Raw genomic sequence first — 19,501 nt, 5'->3', positions numbered from 1 at the left:
TCTGTGGTCATTTCTTTTACACACAATGGACACTTCTTGGAATATGATGCAGCCAATTCTATTTGTTTAAGCCCAGTTGCTTCATTCACTTTAGGCTGATTGTGATGACACGAGTTCGCAACCATTGACCTCCCTTCAACGGAACAAGGGATCGGAATTCTCGCGCATGATTAAAGAGGCGAAGCATCTTGGCTTGGCCGGCATGCCTTGCTTGGATGGGTAGGTTTTCTCTGCTCCAATCAAACTGTTTATTGATAATACGACCTGAAATTATTGACAAATGCCCGTAACTGTATGCCATTGTGTTATTTAACAGCGTCGAGGAAGCAGAAGCATAGTGTGCATTGCTTGATTTAAACTCATTGTGCGTAAGTACAATACTTCTCCTAACAACCTGAATGTCATGTCTGTTACTTATTTATTGTTATGTTATTTCAGGAAGGCTGTTTTACATCAGATTCAGATGCTTTTCTTTTTGGATCAAGGACAGTTTACAGAGGAGTCTTCATAGGTATAGCTGATTGGCTGATAACTGTTGGTTTATGATGTTTTACTGTAATTATAACGAAATTTTAGATGTCTGCTATTTACTGTTGTTTGTTGTTGCAAAGTGGTCCTGTTGTTGTAGCTTAAATTCTTGTGATTTGCTCATGTTCGCTCTCAAATTAGGGGACGGTGGTTATGTTATTTGCTACGAAATGGGGGACATAGAAAAGAAGCTTGATTTTGGCAGGAAATCACTGGTATGTTGCAATGATCTATCCTGCTGGAGATGATCTTATGGGATTTCTTGCAACCAATAATTTGATTCTTTCGTCCAACACCATATCGCAAAATAGAACACAATTGATAAAGCCCATGTTTTTTTTGTCTCGCCAGAAACAGTTCCTCGCGACCACAGTAAAAATCACGACGTGGCATCGCTCCTTGCTCGCCCAGCCCTTCGCTCTTGGAGAGTGTAATACTACGTAGGAGGACATAGCTGCAGCAGTCTGATTAGCAGGAAGATGGTGAGTACCCTTGGAAAGGTGATGTCTTGTTTGCCTTCCTTGAAGTTTATTCAAATCATTTGTTCCCAAACAACAAAAAGGTTCTCTTTTTTGCTTCCTGCATTCTTTATGCACAGTTTAATTTATTTTCCATTTTGCAAATTCAATTTCAAAGGTGGCTCAGGACAGTGATGTTGTGGACCTACCAGTTAAATGAAGTCATTTATTTTTCTTTTTTTCATAATTTGATCTCGTGACAGAAGTTAAATGAAGGGGGGGGGTGTTTGGAGAAGGAAAACAAGTACGTAATATTTTTTTCTTTCCTTCATTTGTGCCCTCTAAATACTTGTCAGAATTTGCAGACGACCCCCCGACCCCCCGAGCCGCTCCCGCGAGCGTCCTCGGGGGAAACCCTAGCGCGCCGCCTCTCGTCCTCCCTCGTCGGCCTCTCCCCCCGCCGCCACTGCATGGCACCGCCGGGCAAAGTCCGGCCGACGTTGGTGGCGGCGGGGATCTTTTCCCTCTCCTCGCGTTGGTGTCCGGCGCGGGACGGCGCTGGGCTGTGCGGGGCCCAGCGGCACGGCGGCGGGCATGCTGGGTGGCGGCGGTGCAGCTGTGGCTTGGGGCCCCTACGACGCGCGGCGGCCGCGGCGTGGCTTCTCTGGCGGTGACGCGCGCGACGGCCCCGTCCAGATCTGGCGGATTTGGCTCCGGTGGCCTGACGCGCAGCGGGGGCAGCGTGCTGCTTGGGTCACAGGCGTCTGGCTCCGCCATGGTTGGCGTCTGACGAAGTTGAAGGCGTGGCGGCGACGGTGGTTGGTGCGTGTCCAGGCAGGCGGGTGGCCGCGAGCGGCCGCCCTGCAGTGGTAGGTGGTGGCGGCGGCACGGTGGTGGTGGTAGCGCTGGCGGTGGTGTGGGCTTCGGCCGACCTTGCGTGCGGTGGCCGTTGGCAGCGAGGGTGGTGGCGCTGGCTTGGGGCTACCCCTTGGGGTCCCGACGTGGATGTGGGCTGCCACGGTGTGGTGGTGGCCCATGGCGGTGGTCTGGGTCGTTTCTTGGCGGCGGCTGGACTTCTTCGGCGTCAGCCTATCGATGAGCGCCCTTGACGTCCTTTGATTCCTCTCCCCGTCGCTCGGGCACTACCTTCATCGGAGGGTTGGCCCTTTCCCAGTTGTGGCCCATCGCTCGTCTTATGCCCGGCAGCAGGACCGAGCTTGTCTCACGCCCGGCAGCAGGGCCGGACTCGTCTCGCGCCCGGCAGCAGGACCGAGCTCGTCTCGCGCCCGGCAGCAGGACCTGACTCGTCTCGCTCCCGGCGGCAAGACCGAGCTCATTTCGTGCCCGGCGGCAGGACGGGTCGATGGTGGCTAGTTTTGGCCGGCCTATTGGGTCTTGACGCTGGGGACAGCTCAGGGGTGCGAAAGGCGGTTCCTTTCCACTCGTCTCTTTGGCTGGGGTAGCGGTGGGTAGCGGGTGAGGTGGCATCAAGGTCCTGGATGCCGGGCGGCGACCCTAGTGGTGGTGTCGCTGTGCTCCTGGGCAAAGCCCGTGGCTTGGTGCTGCCTGGTAGCCATGGCCGTGCGGGCGGCGTGGTAGTCAGGGTGTTATGTTCGGTGGCGGTGAATATTAGTCGGGGTGAAAACCTGTTCTATCTTCGGACGGACCGGCGGTGGCGAAGCTCGTTCCCTTCTTGAAGGCGTTGCCGTGGCTCTCACTGCCCGTCGTGTTGCTCCAGGGGAAACTCTGATCCTTGGGTCGGGCGGTGGCGGCGCTTCGGTGGTGTAACCTTCATGTAGGCATCGCCTTAGAGCCCACGGTTCGTCGTATGTAGCTTCTTCTCTTCGCAGTGGCGTGTTCACGGTTGAGGCCCCCGGTTGCTCATGTAGTGCTAGGGGTGGTGTTGTTGCGCTTAGTGCCTATGTATCTTGCCTTGGGTGTGTGCGCGTGTGTTCTGGTGGCGTGCGTTGTACCAGATTGTTGATGATCTTTGCTTTATATATAAAGCGGGGCGAAAGCCTTTTTCGGTAAATACTTGTCATTTCTCTGGCAGGTTGGAGAGTACCATGGATATAACATCATTTTGAAAATTCAAATTTGGCTAATCCATGTGTATTGAACCTGCTTTTGAAGCTATCCTGTCTCATTTTTGTGAAGGTAATGCCACTTAAATGCCAAAACGTTGTGCAATATAGTTGACTAACCTAGATTAATGAATACTACTTGAGTTTTATGAGGTTATCATCCTTTTGTGATGTATTTTAGTATCAATTTTGAAACATGACAACATGACAGTGTTCTTATTTGTGCTCTGTAGTGAACATGCTTTTGCTAGCTGAACTTTACAAAGAGCTTAGCGTCGTCATCCATCATGCACTGGTCTCTCTCTCCACCTCATCCTTCCTTTGATCTCTAGGTGGGGCTGTGGTTTGATTGGATTTTGTGGGTGGCCTGGTTGGGAGAAGGAAGGTGCATCTATTTTTGCTTTTTTCAATCCTCCCTTTTTGATTGAGTTGTTGCTAGCTTCCCAGGAAGTTCCTTTTACTTAGTAAGAAATGTTAGTTTGAAATATGTTCATTGGGAGTTCAGAAAATGTGGCAAGCATCCAAGTCACTCCTTTGTACTTGTATTGTTTCCTTTTACTCAAGTGCCATACAAGATACTAAGTATTTTTCAGTTTTATCTCATTCCTTATTACTAAACCACAACAGTATTATGAAATTGCACGTACCAGTGCTTCATATTGATTGTACTCGTACTCTAAATCTGACGAAATAACATCGCATAGCACAGACAAGAAAGTGAAAGGGGCACTTACCTACCTGGCACCGCCGAGCTTTCACTCGGGAGGCGCCGTAAGGGGGCGCCCCAATCACTAGTTTTAGGGATAGATGGCTAAAACAAGAATCAGTAAAATTCATAGTTTCGAATCTAAGTCAACACCTATTATTCCTGCAACTCCTCCGTGTCAAAACAGTCTAATACATGCCATATGGTAGCATATATTGAGCGATTCAACTCTGTTACTGGCTTAATGCAGCCATTACAAGAAAATATGCAGTGAAAGTGCGTTATATCGACTAGAGGGGGGTGAATAGGCGATTTTTATGAATTCTTCACTGAGGAATTTGCAGGTGAGGTAATTCCTTAGCGAAGAACTACTTGCAGCGGAATAAGTACTCAAAAGTAAACATAGCAGAACACAAGCATGGTCATCATGATGAAATAAAGACAAGCACAGAGTACAGAAAGCGTAAACACAGGATAACACAGGATGAAGACAAACAAACTGAAGAAATTGAACTGAGGAAATTGAGAAAGTCTTCAGTCAAAGTCTTCAAACAGATATGAACAAGCACACAACACAGTTATGAGGAAATGAAAGAGTTGAGGAAATAGTACCAGTAAGCTTGGTGAAGACAATGATTTGGTAGACCAGTTCCAATTGCGGTCTCAGTTGTATGTCTGGTTGGAGCGGCTAGGTATTTAAACCTAAGGACACACAGTCCCGGACACACAGTCCTCACCATATTCTCCTTGAGCTAAGGTCACACAGACCTCGCCCAATCACTCGTGGTAAGTCTTCAGGTGACTTCCGAACCTTCACAAACTCGGTCACTCGGCGATCCGCAATTCCTCTTGGATGCTCTAGACCATGATGCCTAACCTTCTGGAAGAAGCACAATCTTCAAAGGTAACAAGCGTCAGATCCACGCATGATCAATCTCTTCAGTGATGCTCAATCACTTTGGGTTTGTAGGTGTTTGGGTTTGGGTTTTCCTCACTCGATGATTTTTGCTCAAAGTCCTCGGAGGATGGGATGCTCTCAAATGACATGTGTCAGTTTCTCTCGGAGCAGCCAACCAGCTAGTGGTTGTAGGGGGAGGCTATTTATAGCCTAGGGAGCAGCCCGACATGATAAGATATAAATGCCCTTCAATGATATGACCGTTATGTGGGTAGATATTTTGGGACAGCTGGCACAAGGCACAACAACGGTCGGAAATTTGAGGCTCAAATTCCTTAGGGCTATCATGTTCCTCGCTGTGTAGGCAATCCGCACTAGCGAATTCCTAACTCCTCAGTCAGAACAAACTCCTCAGAGACCAGAAGAACTTCGTCTCTGTCACTGAAGAATATGACTGAACTGTATGAGATTTCCAATGGCTTCACTCGAAGGGATTGGTAGGTGTAGGATTTTGAGTTGAGCATCACATGGAAATTTTTCCTTAGTATTTCCTTGACCCCCTTTAAAAGTATGGTGTTTCCTATGACTCTAGAAAGAGAAAATGAAACCACGAAAACAAAAGTCTTCACGCTTCATGTTCCTCGAATGAATACCAAGTCTTCAAGGTCACACCAATTTCTTCACTTACAAAGTCTTCAGAAAGTCTTCAGAAATCCAAAGTCTTCAGTCGAAGAACTTCATTTTTAGGGGTCGACTTTCTCTGTAAATATCAAACTCCTCATAGACTTATAGACCTGTGTATACTCATAAACACATTAGTCCATTAACCTATAAGTCTTCAATACACCAAAATCACTAAGGGGCATTAGATGCACTTACAATCTCCCCTTTTTGGTGATTGATGACAATATAGGTTAAGTTTTCAACGGGGATAAACATATGAAGTGTAAATACTGATATTGAGAAGTTTGATAGCAAGATATAGAAGAACTCCCCCTGAAGATGTGCATAGTGAGGAATTTCCTTTTGAAGCAATGCACACTTGAAGAGTAGTATCATGGAGATCTCCCCTATATCTTGTAATTCATACACGCATTTGACATATAATATGAAGAATTTGAAATGCATGATGAAATATGGTGACTGATGTAATTCAGCATGCGTGCATAAACATTAATGAGGAATAAGCATGCAGAAAAACCACAGCAAAAGTATCAGGCCACCATAGAGTTTAAGTTTACAACTCGATCCAGCAAAGTCATCAGAAGAACGAGAGTTGTAACTTAGCAAAAAAACGCCCATATAAAATAGACCTGCTTGAAGACTAACTCAAATTTCTCCCCCTTTGTCATCGAATGACCAAAAGGATCGAAACTGAGGACTAACGCCCCTGAAGAATATCAAGTTGATGAAGGAGCGCCAGCGTTGTTGGGGTCGATTGTTGATGTAGGGCCTGCCACAGTGTCGTCCAAGTCTTCATGCTCGTCGGTGTCGGTGGAGGTGCAGACCAGTCAAAATCTTCCTTGAGACCCATTTTCTTCAGATCTTCTTCGCTATAAATGTGAGACAGAACATCCCAGGTACGGTTGAAGGTTTCATGGAGGTACTAACGGTTTTTCTTCACTGCATTGTGGGTAGCAGTCATGTTGTGAAGAATTGAACCAAACTGACGCTTGACCCATTTGTGATTTCGATCAACCTTCTGGTGAAGACTAAGGAGAAGCTCACGATCAGTCATCACCGTGGGGGCTGTGCCTTGAGGATTTTGCTTTGGTGCGTTGGCGGCAGAGTCATGGGTGGCAGAGTCGTCATTGGTGGAGTAGGATGCAACTTTGCGAAATTGACCATCCAATGGACGAATGCCTTCATCAATAACAGCAGAAGCCTTGCCCTTGTCATCAGCTGAGGAAAATGTCCGTTTGAGGACTTCAACCGGGGGCAAGTAGCTGTAATGGTTCAGTGTATCAGCTTTGTAGTTGAGTGAAGACCTTGTTCTGATGAAACTCATAATCCACGGAGCATAAGGCTTCAACTCAAACGGTGACATTGCGACATTGGCCAGAGTCCTCATGAAGAAATCATGGAAGTTGACGGGGACGCCATGAATGATATTGAATAGCACATTCTTCATGATGCCAACGACTTCTTCTTCATTCGAGTCGTGTCCCTTGATAGGACTCCATGTCTTCGTCAGAATGCGATAGACAGTCCGAGGCACATATAGCAATTCCTTCACGAGGAATTTGGTTCTTGGGGCCTGACCTGGCTTCAATGGCTTCATCAGCACTTGCATATAGTGATCTGTAAGCTCAAGCTCTTGGTACATGCAACGAGCAGCTTCAAGGGGAGGACTGAGAGGCAAAGCACGAAGCAATTCAGTAGCTGGTGCCTTGTAGTGAGTATTTTCAGTCATCCAGTCCAGCACCCATGAATTCACATCTTCAGAGTCTCCGGTGATGTGCAGCGTTGCATAGAATTGAAGAATGAGTTCTTCATTCCAATCATAGATGTCAGTGCAGAAATTTAACAGTCCAGCGTCGTGAAGAACACTGAGGACTGGCACGAAGCACGACAGAGATTCCATATCCACGTGAGGAATGTGCTCATGATCGAAGACTTTGTCTTTGTTGAACAACACTGAGGAATAGAAATTTGCCTGGCTGGCAGTCCAGAAACGCCTCTTCCTAATGCGAGCAGAGTCATAGGGGTTGTAATCAGTGAAGAATACGTGCTCGCCGAAGAAATCATCAGTTTTGAATTTTTGCTTCCTTGAGAATGGATCCTTTGGCTTGGGTTGAGGAGTGTCAGTCAGTTGCATCACAACCTCGGGAATCGCAATCTCAGGTTCTTCAGGCTGAGGAATTTCTGGTTCCTCTTCAGTGGCAGTTTGTGTCTTCAAAGATTCAGCAGTAGCAGTTTCTTCAGCACTAGTGGCTGGAATTTCTTCATGTACAGACGGAGTGGGGTGAGTTTCTTCAGAGCCCAATGGAACAGTATGTGCTGGGGACTGAGGGATTTGTTGCAATGGCGTGAACAGAGGGGAGTTGGGATGCTGACTATCCCAAAAATCATCATTCATCAATGGAGTAGTACTCCAAATGTCCATGTCAGAATTTTGTTCATCCAATTCCTCAACGCCGGCCTCTTCAGCAGTAAACTGAGGCATGGGCGAGGAGACAATTGGAGTTGAAGGGATTGCGTCCGCTTCAATTTCTTCATCCATCTGCTCTGAGGAAGCAGCAGAGGGAATGTCTTCATCGGATTCACTAGGAATCACATAATCTTCATCAAAAGGAACAAGGTCCTTTGATGGCATGGTCGAGATAGGAACAACATCAATTGGGTTGTCAAATGAGCTAGTCAATGGCTTCATCTTCTTCGGGGCTGAAGAATCTGATGAAGTTGATGCCTTCCTTTTCTTCACAGTTGCACGCTCTGCAGCCTTGGTCTTCTTCACATCTAATGCAGATGGAAGGATTGGAGTTGGGGTAGGCACAGGAGGAGCAGAGGAATTTGGTTGAGTTTCTTCAGGCACAACTGATGCAGTTGCCCTGACTTCTTCATTTTCTTCATGCGCACCACTAGTGGATGCCCTGGCAATTTCTTCAGCGGCTGGAATGCAGTCATCAGCCCTGGAACTCACATTTTCTTCAGCAGCCTGATTTTCATCAGCGGTGCTGGCGTGCTCTTCTGTTGGTTGAGCAGATGCTTCGGCTTGAGGAATTTCTGGTTGCGATGGAGCTACAACCTTTGAAGTGAATTTCTCAGTTAGTTTTACAAACCTGACCTTGGCTCCTTGCCAATCAGCATAGTAAGCATTGAAGTCATCGCTGAGGCCTTTGATTTCAGCCTGGATCTTCACTAGTTCTTCAGTTGTCATAGAGGCAACGTTTTTCTTCAGGTAGCGCTCCTTCCTGTACTGAGCTTTCTTCAGCTGCCTGGCCTTCTCAAATTTCCATTTCTCTTCTTCAATGAAGGCAGTCAAAACATGACTTTGACCAGGTGTGAGGTTCATCTCAGGCAAAGGTGTGTTGGGATCCTTGTGCCAGAGATCGATGAAGTCTAGGATCAGCTTCGGATCCAAAAGCAGTGGCACATTGCTTCCTTTGGCTCTAGCGGCCTTGACTTGTCTGTCTCTGATGATTTCGGCTAGTTCTTCATCATCAGCCTCATCATCATCAGAGGGCACGTGAAAGGCGACCTGCTTTTTGTGAGTACTTGGTCGAGGACCTCGTCCAGCAGCGGCCTTTTTCTTCAGCAGAGAAGGGCCAGCTGAGGAACTTGGAGCAGCTGAGGAACTTGCAGAGGCTCCTGAGGCAATAGATATGCTAGTAGTCCTTTGGCACGTGGCGAGATGCACTGGTGCAGAGGATTTGGTCGGAGCAGCCGAAGACTTTGGCGGAGGAGCTGAGGACTTAGGAGGAGCAGGAGCAGTTTGAGGAGTTGGCCGTGAGGGCTTTGAGGAATCTGGCCATGGGGGCATTGCTGAGGAACTTGGCCTTGAGGGCATTGAAGGTGAAGCACCTGGCTTATGCGCAGGCTTCTTTGCCATGGCCTTCTTCGGCTTGCTAGCAGAGGCCTCAGCAGTGGTAGCAGCAGCTGAGTCTTCGTTGAATTTCCTAACCGCTTCTCTTGCTTGTCTGGCCAACTTGGCCTGGCGCTTGGCCCATTCATCAGGATAATCCTCACCGCGCTTGAGGCTAGTGGGATCTGCTTCTTGGCCAGGTGCCAATGGAGGTCTTGGGCATGGAGGATTGAGTGCGAATTTCTTCATGTACTTGGGAGTTACATACATGTACTCCCTCCACTCTCTTTCCCATCTCCTTTCTATCATCTGTATGCGCACCTTGAGCTGATTTTTGTCCTCTTTTCCAAACTTGGCCTCATCAGGAGTGCAGTAATTCACATATATGTCATCAGGGATTTCAAAAGCAGTGTTAATCTCAGGCCTCTTTCCTCCCTTTTGTGGCTTCTTTCCATCAGCCATTTTCTTCAAATGAGGAATTTTAACAATGGAATTCTCTGAAGAAGTATGCAACTTTTCTTCGAGGAACGCTGTAAATGAGTTAAGTTGATGAGAACCTAGTGATTCAACAGCGGACATGAGTACGTGTGAACAAAGTATAGTTGCGAGGAATTTGGAGAGGTCATATGCGCTCTCAGAAGGTTTTGTAAAAAGAACAAGTTTGAGGAATTTGACCAGATGATTCTTGAAGAATTTCACTAAGCGTTCTTTGTCTTAGGTTCCAGAGTTGTACAGATCAGAAATCCACACAATTGAGGAATCTTGAAGAAAAATATAACTTAGAGAAATGAATCAAGAACAGATGACATGTGAGGTGTTTAGTGTGTGAAGATTTGAAGAAAAACACCTTTGAGGATTTTGTAGAAATCATTTGAATCAAAGAGGGCAGTCAAAGTAACTTTTAATTACCCTGGACGAAGAACACGATGAACTAGGAAGTGGAGATGTGAAGTTCGTCTGCAGATCTTCCACACCCTAACTTGGCGGAGGAAGACAACTACGACGGCGGCGGAGTGAAGAAATCCGCGGCCGGCACGAGTACGACGGCGACGAGGTCGTGGCAGTGAAGCTCTTCCTCACCGGCGACTATAAAGTAGCGGCGGCGCTAGGGTTTGAGAAGCTCGAGCGGGAGTGAGATCGAGCGGAGTAAAAGAGAAGTGAGGAAGGGGAGGGGGAAGGGTCCGATCACATTCACTTAGCAGAAAAGGCAACTTGAAGAAATAGCAATAAGTGAATGCTGCAGAGGACATAAACTCATATATATATATATATATAGCCAATAAAAAAATGACGGAAAAGGTGAAGACAATGCAAAGTTGAAGAAAATGAACAACTGAGGAATTTCAAAAACTGAGGAAAAACTCAAATTGAAGATTTTCAGCTTTAGGTGGTGGCGTGACCCACGGTATAAGAATGATGATTTCAGACACCGCGTACAATTGTCATAGGGTTCTGAGAATCAAATTCTTCGTTAATTTCTTCACATTTAGAGTGTTATTCTTCATTGATTGAAGAAAAACTTTTCTTCATGTGTTGCACATCTAAGTCATCAATTTATGCATAAGTGTTAGGATGAGTGTCCTATTCAAAGAACACTCGAAGATTCTAAGATATTTAGCTCACACTGCAACTTGCTAAATCTCTTCTCATCCAAGGGCTTTGTGAAGATATCGGCTAGTTGTTCTTCAGTCTTCACATGCTCAATAGAAATGTCTCCCTTCAACACATGATCGCGAAGAAAATGATGACGAATCTGAATGTGCTTTGTCTTCGAGTGCTGAACTGGGTTGTGAGCAATCTTGATGGCACTCTCATTGTCATAGAAGAGAGGCACATTCTTCACGTTGACGCCGTAGTCCTTGAGAGTTTGCTTCATCCACAGCAATTGAGCACAGCAAGAACCAGCAGCAATGTACTCAGCTTCAGCAGTAGACAGTGATATGCAGTTCTGTTTCTTCGAGGACCAACAGACCAAAGATCGTCCGAGGAAATGACATGTACCAGATGTTGACTTGCGGTCCACATGATCACCAGCATAGTCAGAGTCTGAATATCCAATGAGATCAAAAGCCGAGCCCTTGGGGTACCATAATCCAAGTGTTGGTGTGTGAGCTAGATATCGAAGAATATGCTTCACAGCCTTATGGTGTGATTCCTTCGGTGTAGCTTGAAATCGGGCACACATGCAAACACTAAGCATTATATCTAGCCTAGATGCACATAAGTACAATAAAGAACCAATCATGGAGCGGTATACCTTATGATCGAAGTCAATACCATTTTCATCAATGCACAGATGGCCATTTGTGGACATAGGAATTTTGACGCCTTTGCAATCTTGCATGCCGAATTTTCTCAGTACATCCTTGAGGTATTTCTCCTGAGATATGAATATGCCATTGCGTTGTTGACGAATTTGAAGACCTAAGAAGAATTTCAATTCTCCCATCATAGACATTTGATATTCTTCACTTCACTCATCATATAGGCAAATTCATCACTATAACGTTGGTCAGTACAGCCAAAGATAATATCATCAACATATATTTGGCACACAAACAGTTCACCATCATAAGATTTAGTGAAAAGAGTAGGGTCGAGTGAACCGGGTTTGAAGCCTTTCTTCATGAGGAATTCCTTCAAAGTATCATACCACGCCCGAGGGGCCTGCTTGAGGCCATAGAGGGCCTTATTGAGTCTGAAGACTTTGTCAGGATTCTTTGGATCTTCAAAACCTGGGGGTTGAGCCACATATACTTCTTCCTCAAGCTTACCATTGAGGAATGCACTTTTCACATCCATTTGATATAGAGTGATATCATGATGGTTAGCATAAGCAAGTAATATGCGAATAGCCTCAAGTCTAGCAACAGGTGCAAAAGTTTCATCGAAATCAATTCCTTCAACCTGTGTGTAGCCTTGAGCTACAAGCTGTGCCTTATTCCTTACCACAAGGCCATTTTCATCTTGCTTGTTGCAGTAGATCCACTTTGTGCCAATGATATTGTGCTTGCGAGGATCTGGGCGTTTGACCAGTTCCTAGACGTTGTTGAGCTCGAATTGATGTAATTCTTCTTGCATAGCTTGAATCCACTCAGGCTCCATAAATGCTTCATCTACCTTAGTGGGCTTTGTGATAGAGACGAAAGCAAAGTGCCCACAAAAGTTAGATAAATGTGAAGCTCTTGAGCGTGTGAGAGGACCTGGTGCTTCAATGTCATCGATGATCTTTTCAACTTGCACTTCTTTTGCAATGCGAGGATGAGCTGGTTGTCGTCGAGGAATTTGATCAGCATTTTCTTCAGGTGCATTAGCTCGACGTTGTTCCGGTTCTGGAATGAATTCTTCAGCAGATTCTTCGATCGGAATGTGATGTCTACTACACAACCTTCTTCTTGTAGACGTTGTTGGGCCTCCAAGTGCAGAGGTTTGTAGGACAGTAGCAAATTTCCCTCAAGTGGATGACCTAAGGTTTATCAATCTATGGGAGGTGTAGGATGAAGATGGTCTCTCTCAAGCAACCCTGCAACCAAATAACAAAGAGTCTCCTGTGTCCCCAACACACCCAATACAATGGTAAATTGTATAGGTGCAATAGTTTGGCGAAGAGATGGTGGTACAAGTGCAATATGGATGGTAGATATAGGTTTTTGTAATCTCAAAATATAAAAACAGCAAGGTAACTAATGATAAAAGTGAGCGTAAACGGTATTGCAATGCTAGGAAACAAGGCCCAGGGTTCATACTTTCACTAGTGCAATTCTCTCAACAATAATAACATAATTGGATCATATAACTATCCCTCAACATGCAACAAAGAGTCACTCCAAAGTCACTAATAGCGGAGAACAAATGAAGAGATTATGGTAGGGTACGAAACCACCTCAAAGTTATTATTTCCGATCAATCCATTGGGTTATTCCTATGAGTGTCACAAACAGCCCTAGAGTTCGTAGTAAAATAACACCTTAAGACACACATCGACCAAAACCCTAATGTCACCTAGATACTCCAATGTCACCTCAAGTATCCGTGGGTATGATTATACGATATGCATCACACAATCTCAGATTCATCTATTCAACCAACACACAGAACCTCAAAGAGTGCCCCAAAGTTTCTACCGGAGAGTCAATATGAAAACGTGTGCCAACCCCTATGCATAGGTTCATGGGCGGAACCTGCAAGTTGATCACCAAAACATACATCAAGTGAATCAATAGAATAACCCATTGTCACCACGGTTATCCCACGCAAGACATACAACAAGTGTTCTCAAATCATTAAAGACTCAATCCGATAAGATAACTTCAAAGGGAAAACTCAATCCATTACAAGAGAGTAGAGGGGGAGAAACATCATAAGATCCAACTATAATAGCAAAGCTCGCGATACATCAAGATCGTGCCAAATCAAGAACACGAGAGAGAGAGATCAAACACATAGCTACTGGTACATACCCTTAGCCCCGAGGGTGAACTACTCCCTCCTCGTCATGGAGAGCGCCGGGATGATGAAAATGGCCACCGGTGAGGGATCCCCCCTCCGGCAGGGTGCCGGAACAGGGTCCCGATTGGTTTTTGGTGGCTACAGAGGCTTGCGGCGGCGGAACTACCGATCTCTTCTGTTCCCCGATGGTTTTAGGGTATATTGGTATATATAGGAGGAAGAAATACGTCAGGGGAGCCACAAGGGGCCCACGAGGGTGGAGGGCGCGCCCAGGGGGGTGGGCGCGCCCCCTGCCTCGTGCCTTCCTCGTTGATTCCCTGACGTGCACTCCAAGTCTCCCGTATTGCGTTCTTTCCAAAAATAACTTTTCCGAAGGTTTCATTCCGTTTGGACTCTGTTTGATATTCCTTTTCTGCGAAACACTGAAACAAGGGAAAAAACTGAAAATGGCACTGGGCTCTGGGTCAATAGGTTAGTCCCAAAAGTAATATAAAAGTGCATAGTAAAGCCCATAAAACATCCAAGATGGATAATATAATAGCATGGAACAATCAAAAATTATAGATACGTTGGAGACGTATCAGCATCCCCAAGCTTAATTCCTGCTCGTCCTCGAGTAGGTAAATGATAAAAATAGAAATTTTGATGTGGAATGCTACCTAACATAATTATCAATGTAATCTTCTTTATTGTGGCAAGAATATTCAGATCCATAAGATTCAAAACAAAAGTTTAATATTGACATGAAAACAATAATACTTCAAGCATACTAACAAAGCAATCATGTCTTCTCAAAATAACATGGCCAAAGCAAGCTATCCCTACAAAATCATATAGTCTGTCTATGCTCTATCTTCATCACACAAAATATTTAAATCATGCACAACCCCGATGACAAGCCAAGCAATTGTTTCATACTTTTGATGTTCTCAAAGTTTTTCAATCTTCACGCAATACATGAGCGTGAGCCATGGACGTAGCACTATAGGTGGAATAGAATGGTGGTTGTGGAGAAGAAAAAAAAGGAGAAGATAGTCTCACATCAACTAGGTGTATCAACGGGCTATGGAGATGCCCATCAATAGATATCAATGTGAGTGAGTAGGGATTGCCATGCAACGGATGCACTAGAGCTATAAGTGTATGAAATCTCAAAAAGAAACTAAGTGGGTGTGCATCCAACTCGCTTGCTCACGAAGACCTAGGGCATTTTGAGGAAGCCCATCATTGGAATATACAAGCCAAGTTCTATAATGAAAGATTCCCACTAGTATATGAAAGTGACAACATAGGAGATTCTCTATCATGAAGATCATGGTGCTACTTTGAAGCACAAGTGTGGTAAAAGGATAGTAGCATTGCCCCTTCTCTCTTTTTCTCTCATTTTTTTGGGCCTTCTCTTTTTTTTGGCCTCTTTTTTCTTTTTCTTTTTATTTTTCATCCGGAGTCTCATCCCGACTTGTGGGGGAATCATAGTCTCCATCATCCTTTCCTCACTGGGACAATGCTCTAATAATGATGATCATCACACTTTTATTTACTTACAACTCAAGAATTACAACTCAATACTTAGAACAAGATATGACTCTATATGAATGCCTCCGGCGGTGTACCGGGATTTGCAATGACTCATGAGTGACATGTATGAAAGAATTATGAACGGTGGCTTTGCCACAAATACGATGTCAACTACATGATCATGCAAAGCAATATGACAATGATGGAGCGTGTCATAATAAACGGAACGGTGGAAAGTTGCATGGCAATATATCTCGGAATGGCTATGGAAATGCCATAATAGGTAGGTATGGTGGTTGTTTTGAGGAAGATATATGATGGGTGTATGATACCGGCGAAAGGTGCGCGGTATTTAGAGAGGCTAGCAATGGTGGAAGGGTGAGAGTGCGTATAATCCATGGACTCAACATTAGTCATAAAGAACTCACATACTTATTGCAAAAATCTATTAGTTATCGAAACAAAGTACTACGCGCATGCTCCTAGGGGGATAGATTGGTAGGAAAAGACCATCGCTCGTCCCCGACCGCCACTCATAAGGAGGACAATCAATAAATAAATCATGCTCTGACTTCATCACATAACGGTTCACCATACGTGCATGCTACAGGAATCACAAACATTAGAACAAGTATTTCTCAAATTCACAACTACTCAACTAGCATGACTCTAATATTACCATCCTCATATCTCAAAACAATCATAAGGAATCAAACTTCTCATAGTATTCAATGCACTTTATATGATAGTTTTTATTATATCCCTCTTGGATGCCCATCATATTAGGACTAAATTCATAGCCAAAGCAAATTACCATGCTATTTAGGACTCTCAAAATAATATAAGTGAAGCAAGAGAGTTCATCTATTTCTTAAAAATATAACCACCGCCGTGCTCTAAAACGATATAAGTGAAACACTAGAGCAAATGACAAACTACTCCGAAAGATATAAGTGAAGATCAATGAGTAGTTGAATAATTATTTAGCTATGTGAAGACTCTCCCATTTAATAATTTCAGATCTTAGTATTTTATTCAAACAGCAAGCAAATCTAAAGAAAATAAAATGACGCTCCAAGCAAAACACATATCATGTGGTGAATAAAAATATAGCTCCAAGTAAAGTTACCGATGAATGGAGACGAAAGAGGGGATGCCATCCGGGGCATCCCCAAGCTTAGGCTCTTGGTTGTCCTTGAATATTACCTTGGGATGCCTTGGGCATCCCCAAGCTTAGGTTCTTGCCACTCCTTATTCCATAGTCCATCGAATCCTTACCCAAAACTTGAAAACTTCACAACACAAAACTCAACAGAAAACTCGTAAGCTCCGTTAGCGAAAGAAAAGAAAACACCACTTCAAGGTACTGTAATGAACTCATTATTTATTTATATTAGTGTTAAACCTACTGTATTCCAACTTCTTTATGGTTTATAAACTATTTTACTAGCCATAGAGTCATCAAAATAAGCAAACAACACACGAAAAACAGAATCTGTCAAAAATAGAACAGTCTGTAGTAATCTGTAACTAACGCAAACTTATGGAACTCAGAAAAATCTACCAAAATAGGAAGACCTAGATAATTTGATTATTGATCTGCTGCAATTGGAATCAGTATTTTATCACGTTCTGGTGATTTTAAACAATTGTTTTTGTGAACAGAAAGTTTCTGGAATTTTCAGCAAGATCGAATAACTATCATCCAACAAGATCCTATAGGTTTAACTTGGCACAAACACTAACTAAAACATAAAACCACATCTAAACAGAAGCTAGATGTATTATTTATTCCTAAACAGAACCAAAAAGCAAGAAACTAAAATAAAATTGGATTGCCTCCCAACAAGCACTAACGTTTAACGCCCCTAGCTAGGCATGATGATTTCAATGATGCTCACATAAAAGATAAGAATTGAAACATAAAGAGAGCATCATGAAGAATATGACTGGCACATTTAAGTCTAACCCACTTCCTATGCATAGGGATTTTGTGAGCAAACAACTTATGGGAACAAGAATCAACTTGCATAGGAAGGTAAAACAAGCATAACTTCAAGATTTTAAGCACATAGAGAGGAAACTTGATATTATTGCAATTCCTACAAGTATATGTTCCTCCCTCATAATAATTTTTAGTAGCATCATGAATGAATTCAACAATATAACCAGCACCTAAAACATTCTTTTCATGATCTACTTGCATAGAAATTTTACTACTCTCCACATAAGTAAAATTCTTCTCATTCGGAATAGTGGGAGTATCATAAGAGACTTGAATACTATAAATTGTTTCCACATTAAATCAGTAATGTTCAGAAAAAGGGTAATCATAATCATGACAAGTTTTATAAATATAATCATCACTACTCTTTATAGCATAAGTTTCATCACAATAATCATCATAAGTAGCAACTTTGTCCTCATCATAATCAATTGAAACCTCTTCCGAAATAGTGGATTCATCACTAAATAAAGTCATGACCTCTCCAAATCCACTTTCGTAAATATTATAAGATTCAACATCCTCCAAAATAGTGGGATCATTACTTCCTAAAGTTGACACTCTTCCAAACCCACTTTCATTAATATAATCATCACAGGGAGAAGGCATGCTATCATCATAACAACTTTGCATATCAAAACTTGGGAGGCTAAAAATATCATCTTCATTAAACGTAGCATCCCCAAGCTTGGGACAAACATTAATTTCAGCAAATATATTCTCAAAAACACCATCTTCATCAAACATAGCATCCCCAAGCTTGGGCCTTTTCATATCATAAGCATAATCACTCTCATCATTAATAGTATGGATAGCACCAATAGTATAGCAATTATCATATTCTTCCAAGCAAGTCCCAAAAAGATTTTCAAGATCATAAGAAGTATCATTATCTTCCCAATCATAATCATCACAACAAGCAATAGGCATAACAAGATCATCATCAAGTGCATCATCTTCCATAATTATTTTTGATTCATTTTCATGGGGCACAATAATAATAGGAGCAACATTATTTGGGAGAGATATCTTTTTACCTCTCTTACCTTTTCTTTTCTTCTTCTTCACCACACCATGTGTGGGTTCAATCCTCTTTTTGGAGCTCTTTATTAATGAGATTGGTTGAATAGAAGGCTCCTCCTCGTTACCTGATTCATCATAAGAAATAATAGGAGGATATTGGGAAGTCTCTTCCCTTTCTTTAGTATTCTCTTCATCTTATATTTCTTTTCTTTTCTTTATGTAGTTGGCAATATAAGGATTTTCAATGCAATTCACCGTGCAATACATATAAATTTCCTCTAGATCAAAATGAAGAACTCTATCAAGGGCAAATTCTGGAATGACCTTAGTTATACGTTTCATTTCTTCATAACCCAAGAGCAAACTAAGTTCATTATGATGTGCAAGGGAAATCAAGTCATCACAATTTTTGGACACGATACGATCATGAAACAATTTGCATTGGGTACTGAAATGATCATGTTAATTGCAAAGTTCACAAGTACGGCTAAGAAAAAATAAATTTTCAGCACAAACATCTAGCCTTTCTTGCAACAATTTAGTTTCTAAATGCTTATGCCTCTTGCAATATCTATCTTCCCTATTTGGTGTGTACTTGCAAACCCAATACACTCCACAAAAATCGACATGCTTATAAGAGATATTTTCATCATGACTAGTGCAATCATCATTAGTACTATGGATATTCAAGGAGTTCATACTAACAACATTACAATCATGCTCATCATTCACATATTTTATGCCAAGCATTCTATGTAATTCTTCTTCTAGTACTTTGGCACAATTTTCCTTTCCGTCATACTCACGAAAGATATTAAAAAGATGAAGCGTATGCGACAAACTCAATTCCTTTTTTTGTAGTTTTCTTTTATAAACTAAACTAGTGATAAAACAAGAAACTAAAAGATTCGATTGCAAGATCTAAAGATATACCTTCAAGCACTCACCTCCCCGGCAACGGCGCCAGAAAAGAGCTTGATGTCTACTACACAACCTTCTTCTTGTAGACGTTGTTGGGCCTCCAAGTGCAGAGGTTTGTAGGACAGTAGCAAATTTCCCTCAAGTGGATGACCTAAGGTTTATCAATCTATGGGAGGTGTAGGATGAAGATGGTCTCTCTCAAGCAACCCTGCAACCAAATAACAAAGAGTCTCCTGTGTCCCCAACACACCCAATACAATGGTAAATTGTATAGGTGCAATAGTTTGGCGAAGAGATGGTGATACAAGTGCAATATGGATGGTAGATATAGGTTTTTGTAATCTGAAAATATAAAAACAGCAAGGTAACTAATGATAAAAGTGAGC

The sequence above is a fragment of the Aegilops tauschii genome, chromosome 5 (assembly GCF_002575655.3).
Source record: "Aegilops tauschii subsp. strangulata cultivar AL8/78 chromosome 5, Aet v6.0, whole genome shotgun sequence".
Classification (NCBI taxonomy): domain Eukaryota; kingdom Viridiplantae; phylum Streptophyta; class Magnoliopsida; order Poales; family Poaceae; genus Aegilops; species Aegilops tauschii.
Note: the sequence above shows the minus strand (reverse complement) of the source record.